A 6,000-nucleotide genomic window follows, 5' to 3' on the forward strand; every position below is an offset into this window, starting at 1 on the left:
CACCCACTGACAGCCAAGCTCCCGTCCCCCCCACCTTCTCCTCCCACCCTGAGTGTGCTGCGTCCCCGCTCCTCCTCCTGCCTCCCAGCGTTTCCCGCCCGGCCACTGCCAAACAGTTGTTTGGCAACATTAGCATGCTCCAGGAGTGCAGAGGGAGAAGCAGAAATGTGGTGTGCACAGGGGAAGAGGCGGGGCTGGGATGGGGATGGAGTTGGAATGGGGGCAGGGAAGGGGTGGGAAGAGGCGGGGCAGGGGTGGGCCTCATGGAAGGGGTGGAGTGGGGGCAGGCCCGGGGACAGATGCGGGAGTCAAGCTCCCGTGGGGAAGTCGGTGCCTATGGAACTGAAGAATAAATATACATGTGGTGAAAGGGAACCAACCTGGGTGCGTATGACTGAGAGACTATGAAAACAGGCGAGGCAGGGCTTCTCACTGGGTAGCCAAAGAAGCGCCTTGTGATGGGCTCCCCAGGAGATGCAGGACTCAGCCCTGGATATAAAGAGATTCTAAGGCCAGAAGGGACAATTGTGATTATCTAGTCTGACCTCCTGCATAATCCAGGCCAGAGACTTCCCTGGATACATTCCTGTTGGAACTTGCACGTCTTTGAGAAAAACATCTGAGCTTGATTTAGAAACCAACGATCTGTCTCTTCACTGATTATTGCCTTGTTCTCCTCCTGTAGAGCATCCAGATGTAAGCAGGGGGAATGATCCCACTATTGGGGGAAATTTCCTGACTTATATACTACCTCAGTGGAGTTGGCTAGCGGAAGGATCTGAGTCCTCACTCCATTTCCCTTTACTCAGATGCCTGCCTGACCTTGAGGATTCCTCTTCCAGTCCCCAGTGTGGCAGAGTTCTCAACAAGGCTGGGCCCACGATTCCTGGGGGTCTTGACCCCGAATCATGTTGTGTTCACTTAGGCCCGGGGCTAAGGTGTCCGCACTTTGGGCTGCTCTAAACACTATTACTTTTAACAACCAAACTTTATTTTTTCAATAAGATTACATTAGTTTGACAGGATCTTCTTGCCATAAGCCCATACTGATTTTCATTAATTATACTACCCTCTTTTAATTCTTTATTAATCAAGTCATCTATCAGCCACTCCATTCTCTTCCCTGGGATCGATACCAGGTTGACTGGCCTATAATTATTTGGGTCATACCCTTTACTCTTTTTTTTTTTTAATTGTCACAACACCAGCTTTCTTCTGGAACTTCCCTGGTGATTCAGGATTACTGAAAATCAATATTAACTGTGCAATGAACTCCTCAGTCAACTCTTTAAAAACCCTTGGATAAAAATTATTTGGAGCTGCTGATTTAAAAGTGTCTAACTTTAGGAGTTGCTGTTTAATACCCTCCGGAGATACCAGTGGAATGGAACTGTATGATGAGACTAGCATCTGTTTAGTCTCAAATACAGAACAGAAATATTTATTCAACACTTCTATTGCTCCTGTTCTCTGCCTGTGGCACACAATAGTTTAGTGTCCAGAGGGTTGTAATTGTTTGGCCTAGTTGTTGGAATTCGTGTGTGGGTGCTGGGTGGTATTAGTGGCCTATGATCTAGAGGAGGTCAGACTTGATGATCTGGTGGTCTTTTCTGGCCTTAAACGCTAAGACTCTATGACATAGATGGACATTTTACAATAGTTGGAGCATCAGTGGCAGTAATACAGCTAAGGTTGCCTAAGCATTTCCAATAGAACATCTTGTTTTCAGTATTTCTGATCAGGCTGAAAGATAAAAGCTTTGGAGTCAAGTTTTCAAGCCTTGATCCATGTCCAGAGAATCAAAGTTTGAACAAAACTGGCTTCTCTGGAGAAAGAAAAACAAAACCCAAACAAACATCGTTCATTATCCATTCTCTTTTGTGAACTTTTTTTGGAGTGCTTCAGTGCTGAAGTGGGAGGGAGGGGGAGCTGACATCTGTCAGCGAAACAGTTCAGATCCTGATGCAAACTGGCTTTGATTTAGCTGAATCATACAGATTTGAAAAGCATAATTCATGCGTATGTGGAAGTTGTTTCTAGCAGCGCAAGTGCTGCTTGGTAACCCTTTCTCAGAGTCCTAAAGGGAGGGGGCTACACTGCCTATATAAACTTTGCTAATTTAGTATTGCAGCAAAAAACTATGAGCCCTGCTTCCATTTAATGTGCTCTTCAGGAGTCACTGCCACTCAGTGAAGGAAGCAAGGGCTTCTCATGCCCTGACTCCTACACAGAAACAAGGTGGCAGTGTGGTTTAATGGCTAGATCACTGGCTCAGGTGACCTGAGTTCTAATCCTGGCTTTGTTGGGTGACCTTAGACAAGTCATGTTACCTCCCTGTGCCTCAGTTTCCATTAGTGTAAAATGAGGCTTATGATATTAATCTCCTTTGTAAAGGGTTTTGAGATCCAGGGTAAAAAGAACTAGGTGATAGTGTTATGCGCCAAATTCTATACTCACAACAGTGTGAATCATGGTGTATCATTTACTCCAGGTATCCTTTGTTGGTGAGTGGACACAGTGCATCATGGAAGATGTAGTCCAGCTGGGGAGCCTGGCCCATGGGGATATAAGGAAACTGAACTACAACTCCCAGGAATTACCACAGTGGTGGATTTTAATCAAAATATTTCAGTTTGGAGTTTTTTTTAATTTATCAAAAAATGAAATTTGCTTTTCTAAAAAACACTTTTCACAAACAATTTAGTTTAATCAAAAACCCAATTTTCCATCGACAAACAGTTAAATTTTCAACCAGCTGTGCTAAGATGCCTCTCTTAATGCATGTGGGCAATTCCATTGACTTCAGAATACAGTAGGAATGGATTGCCAGTTAAATGAGTTTGCAATAAAAAATGAGTTAAAAGTAACTGAAAGGTCCCTGAAGGAACAGTTCCCTTCTCCCTATGTGCTCCCAGCTCCCTACATGCTCCTAACTACCTCTTCTCCATCACTCCCTACCTCCATTATATATCCTTCTCTCTCACCCACTCATTAAACACTTGCAGTAATAACTGCCCACACCTTTTGCCTTGCTCAGTCAGATGTGTTGTAGCTGATAAATTAACACTGTCAGCAGCCTGGTAGGCTCCTGTGTTGGAAGAATGGTTTTGGCAGGTGATCTACATTGAGGTCCTCTCCTCTTTAGTGGTGTCTGGATCCCAGTGTTTTTAGAAATCATGTTTTTTGTTCCATTAAAAACTCAAAGGGGCTCTTAAGTCACTTCTTCTAGTTTATTTTATCTCCTTGGCATAGGAATGCAGAAGAGGAGGTACCAGAGTCCCTTGAGGATGAAGACATGACTGGGAAGATTTGGAATTAATTCCCCGCTCTGTCACAAAGGGTGACCTGGGAAAAGTCATTTAGCATCTGAGCCTCAGTTTCCCTACCTGTGACACCCTGTCTTAACTTACAAAGTGTCATTTAAGCACAAACAGGAGATGTTTTGTTAGAAAATAAGATGTTTCCATCAGTACTAGCTGGCAGCTGCCCTTAATGATTTTAAAAAATGCAACAAAATACATTTCAAAACAAAAACAACGAGGAGTCCTTGTGGTACCTTAGAGTAGAACAAATTTATTTAGGCATAAGTTTTCGTAGGCTAGAACCCACTTTATCAGATACATGAAGTGAAAAATACAGGAGCAGGTATAAATACATGAAAGGATGGGGGTTGCTTTACCAAGTGTTAGGTCAGTCTAACGAGATAAATCAATTAACAGCAGGATACCAAGGGAGGAAAGGTATGAGTAACAGTAGGGAGAAATTTAGTGTTGGGAAAATTAAGTTTAGGTTTTGTAATTACCCAACCACTCCCAGATGGTGTCCAGTTTGTAAATTAATTCCAGTTTTGCAGCTTCATGTTGGAGTCTGCATCTGAAGTTTTTTTGGTGGAAAATTGCCACTTTGAGGTCTGTTATCGAGTGACCAGAGAAATTGAAGTGTTTTCCTACTGGTGTTTGAATGTTATGATTCCTGATGTCTGATTTGTGTCCATTTATTCTTTTGCGTAAAGACTGTCCGGTTTGGCCAATGTACATAGCAGAGGGGCATTGCTGGCACATGATGGTGTGTTTCACATTGGTAGATGTGCAGGTGAACAAGCCCTGGATGGTGTGGCTGATGTGGTTAGGTCCTAGGTGGTGTCCCTTGAATAGATATGTGGACAGAGTTGGCACTGGAGTTTGTAGCAGGGTGTGGTCTCTAAGGTGCCACGAGGACTCCTCATTGTTTTTGCTGATACAGACTAACACAGTTACTACTCTGAAACATTTCAAAACAGTTTCTTTCCAAACTGAAATTTCAAGGGTTTCAGAAATAAAACTTTTCCAATATGAAAAAGAATTGTGTAGAAAATAATTTTCTTGAGAAAGTTTATCAATATAGACAAGGTTTTGCCAAACAAACAAACAAACCGCCCCTGCAAATACCAATGTAGTCACACCAACTTTTTCTGATGGGGAAAACTTTTTTGACAAAATTTTGAACAGTACTAGCCATAATGATTCATTTGATCCTTACTGGCTACCATTTTCTCTTAAGTCTGTGCTTTAAGAATTATGTCAGCCCCATAATGGGAAAGATCCTTGGCTTGTGAAAATCAGCATAGTTCTATTGACATTAAAGAAGCAATGCCAATTTCTACCGCGTGAGTACTGGCCCTTTTTTTTTTCAACCAGCAGCTCATCCTTCCTTATAGACAATCCCAGGAAATAATCATGCCACTGTGAAGCCAAGTAAACTGTAATCTTAGATGGCCTATATACGTCAGCAAATTCTCACAGCTAAACATGTTTCCCTGCTATGTATTTAGAGTCCAATTCCCTTCTTCTTTGCATAAGCCCAGTGGCCTAAAGTTTTAGAGCAGTGGGTCCCAAACTGGGGTTTGTGAACCCCTGGGCAATTGCAAAATGTTACAGGGGGTTCTTGGGAAAAAATTCCCTAATGGCTCACACACTGAGGTATAGGAGAAAATCCCTGGAAATATTCATTTTTAAGAGGGGTTTCATGAGACTTGACATGCTAGTGAAAGGGGTTCACAGCTGTTAAAGTTTGAGAACCACTGTTCTAGAGGGTCTGAAGCTCTCTACTCCCATCTGTTGGTGAACAGGGGAAAGGATGGCCAATGGGTTGGCTCATTTGCATAAGATTTCTACCCAGAATTCAGTCAGACACTCCAGGAGCAGTACCTGGTTTACAATGGCACCAATGGCACTGTGGTGTCGGGCCCATACTCAGAAGGGGCCCTAGTACCTGGACGATGGCCCTGCCCGCAATCTGCCTCATTCCACTCCTGCTTGTCCTTTTCCCCCCTCAAGACTCCATCTGCCACTTGCTCTTCTCTGCTCTCTCATCTCTGTCCCCTCCGAATCCCATCACTTTCCCCTTTAAAAGTGATGCCATAGTCCCCTGGTCTGGCGCCTCTGCCAGGTGTACAGTTTTTACCAGAAAGTCCAGTCAAAAAGTGGACCTGGCAGTGCTGGTAAGCACTGATGTCTGGACATTGAAAGTCAGGTTACAGGAGTAACCACAGTCAGTGTCCCTACCAGGAGGGCTTGAAGAGCACTTGCTGCTGCCTGGAGGAGCTACAGCTCAGCTGGAGAGAGAGAGAGAGAGAGAACTGGCTCCCAAGGACCTGGCTTCTGTGGAGAGAGGTATGTACTGGCTCCACTCCACCGCGGGGGAAGGGGATACTGTCTGCACCTTCCCCGCCCCACTGTGTTTGCTCTTGACCCCTGCCTCTCCCTGGGGACCAAACTGGGCAGCTCCTTGCTAGCCCAGCCCTGGGCTCCCCACACATCTCTCCCAGTGCCTCTCAGCCCCCTACCAGCCCAGCCCTGGGCTCTCCCCCAGAAATTAAGGAGTAGTTATAGATGAAGGTAACATGGTGAGAAGAGTATTATTGTCGTTACTGGAAATTGTGCATTTTATACTCTGTGCAGATATTGAAATCTCAAGGATTTTAATTCTAATCCTGCTCTGGTATATATACAATTTTACTAT

The sequence above is a fragment of the Chelonoidis abingdonii genome, chromosome 4 (assembly GCF_003597395.2).
Source record: "Chelonoidis abingdonii isolate Lonesome George chromosome 4, CheloAbing_2.0, whole genome shotgun sequence".
Lineage (NCBI taxonomy): Eukaryota > Metazoa > Chordata > Testudines > Testudinidae > Chelonoidis > Chelonoidis abingdonii.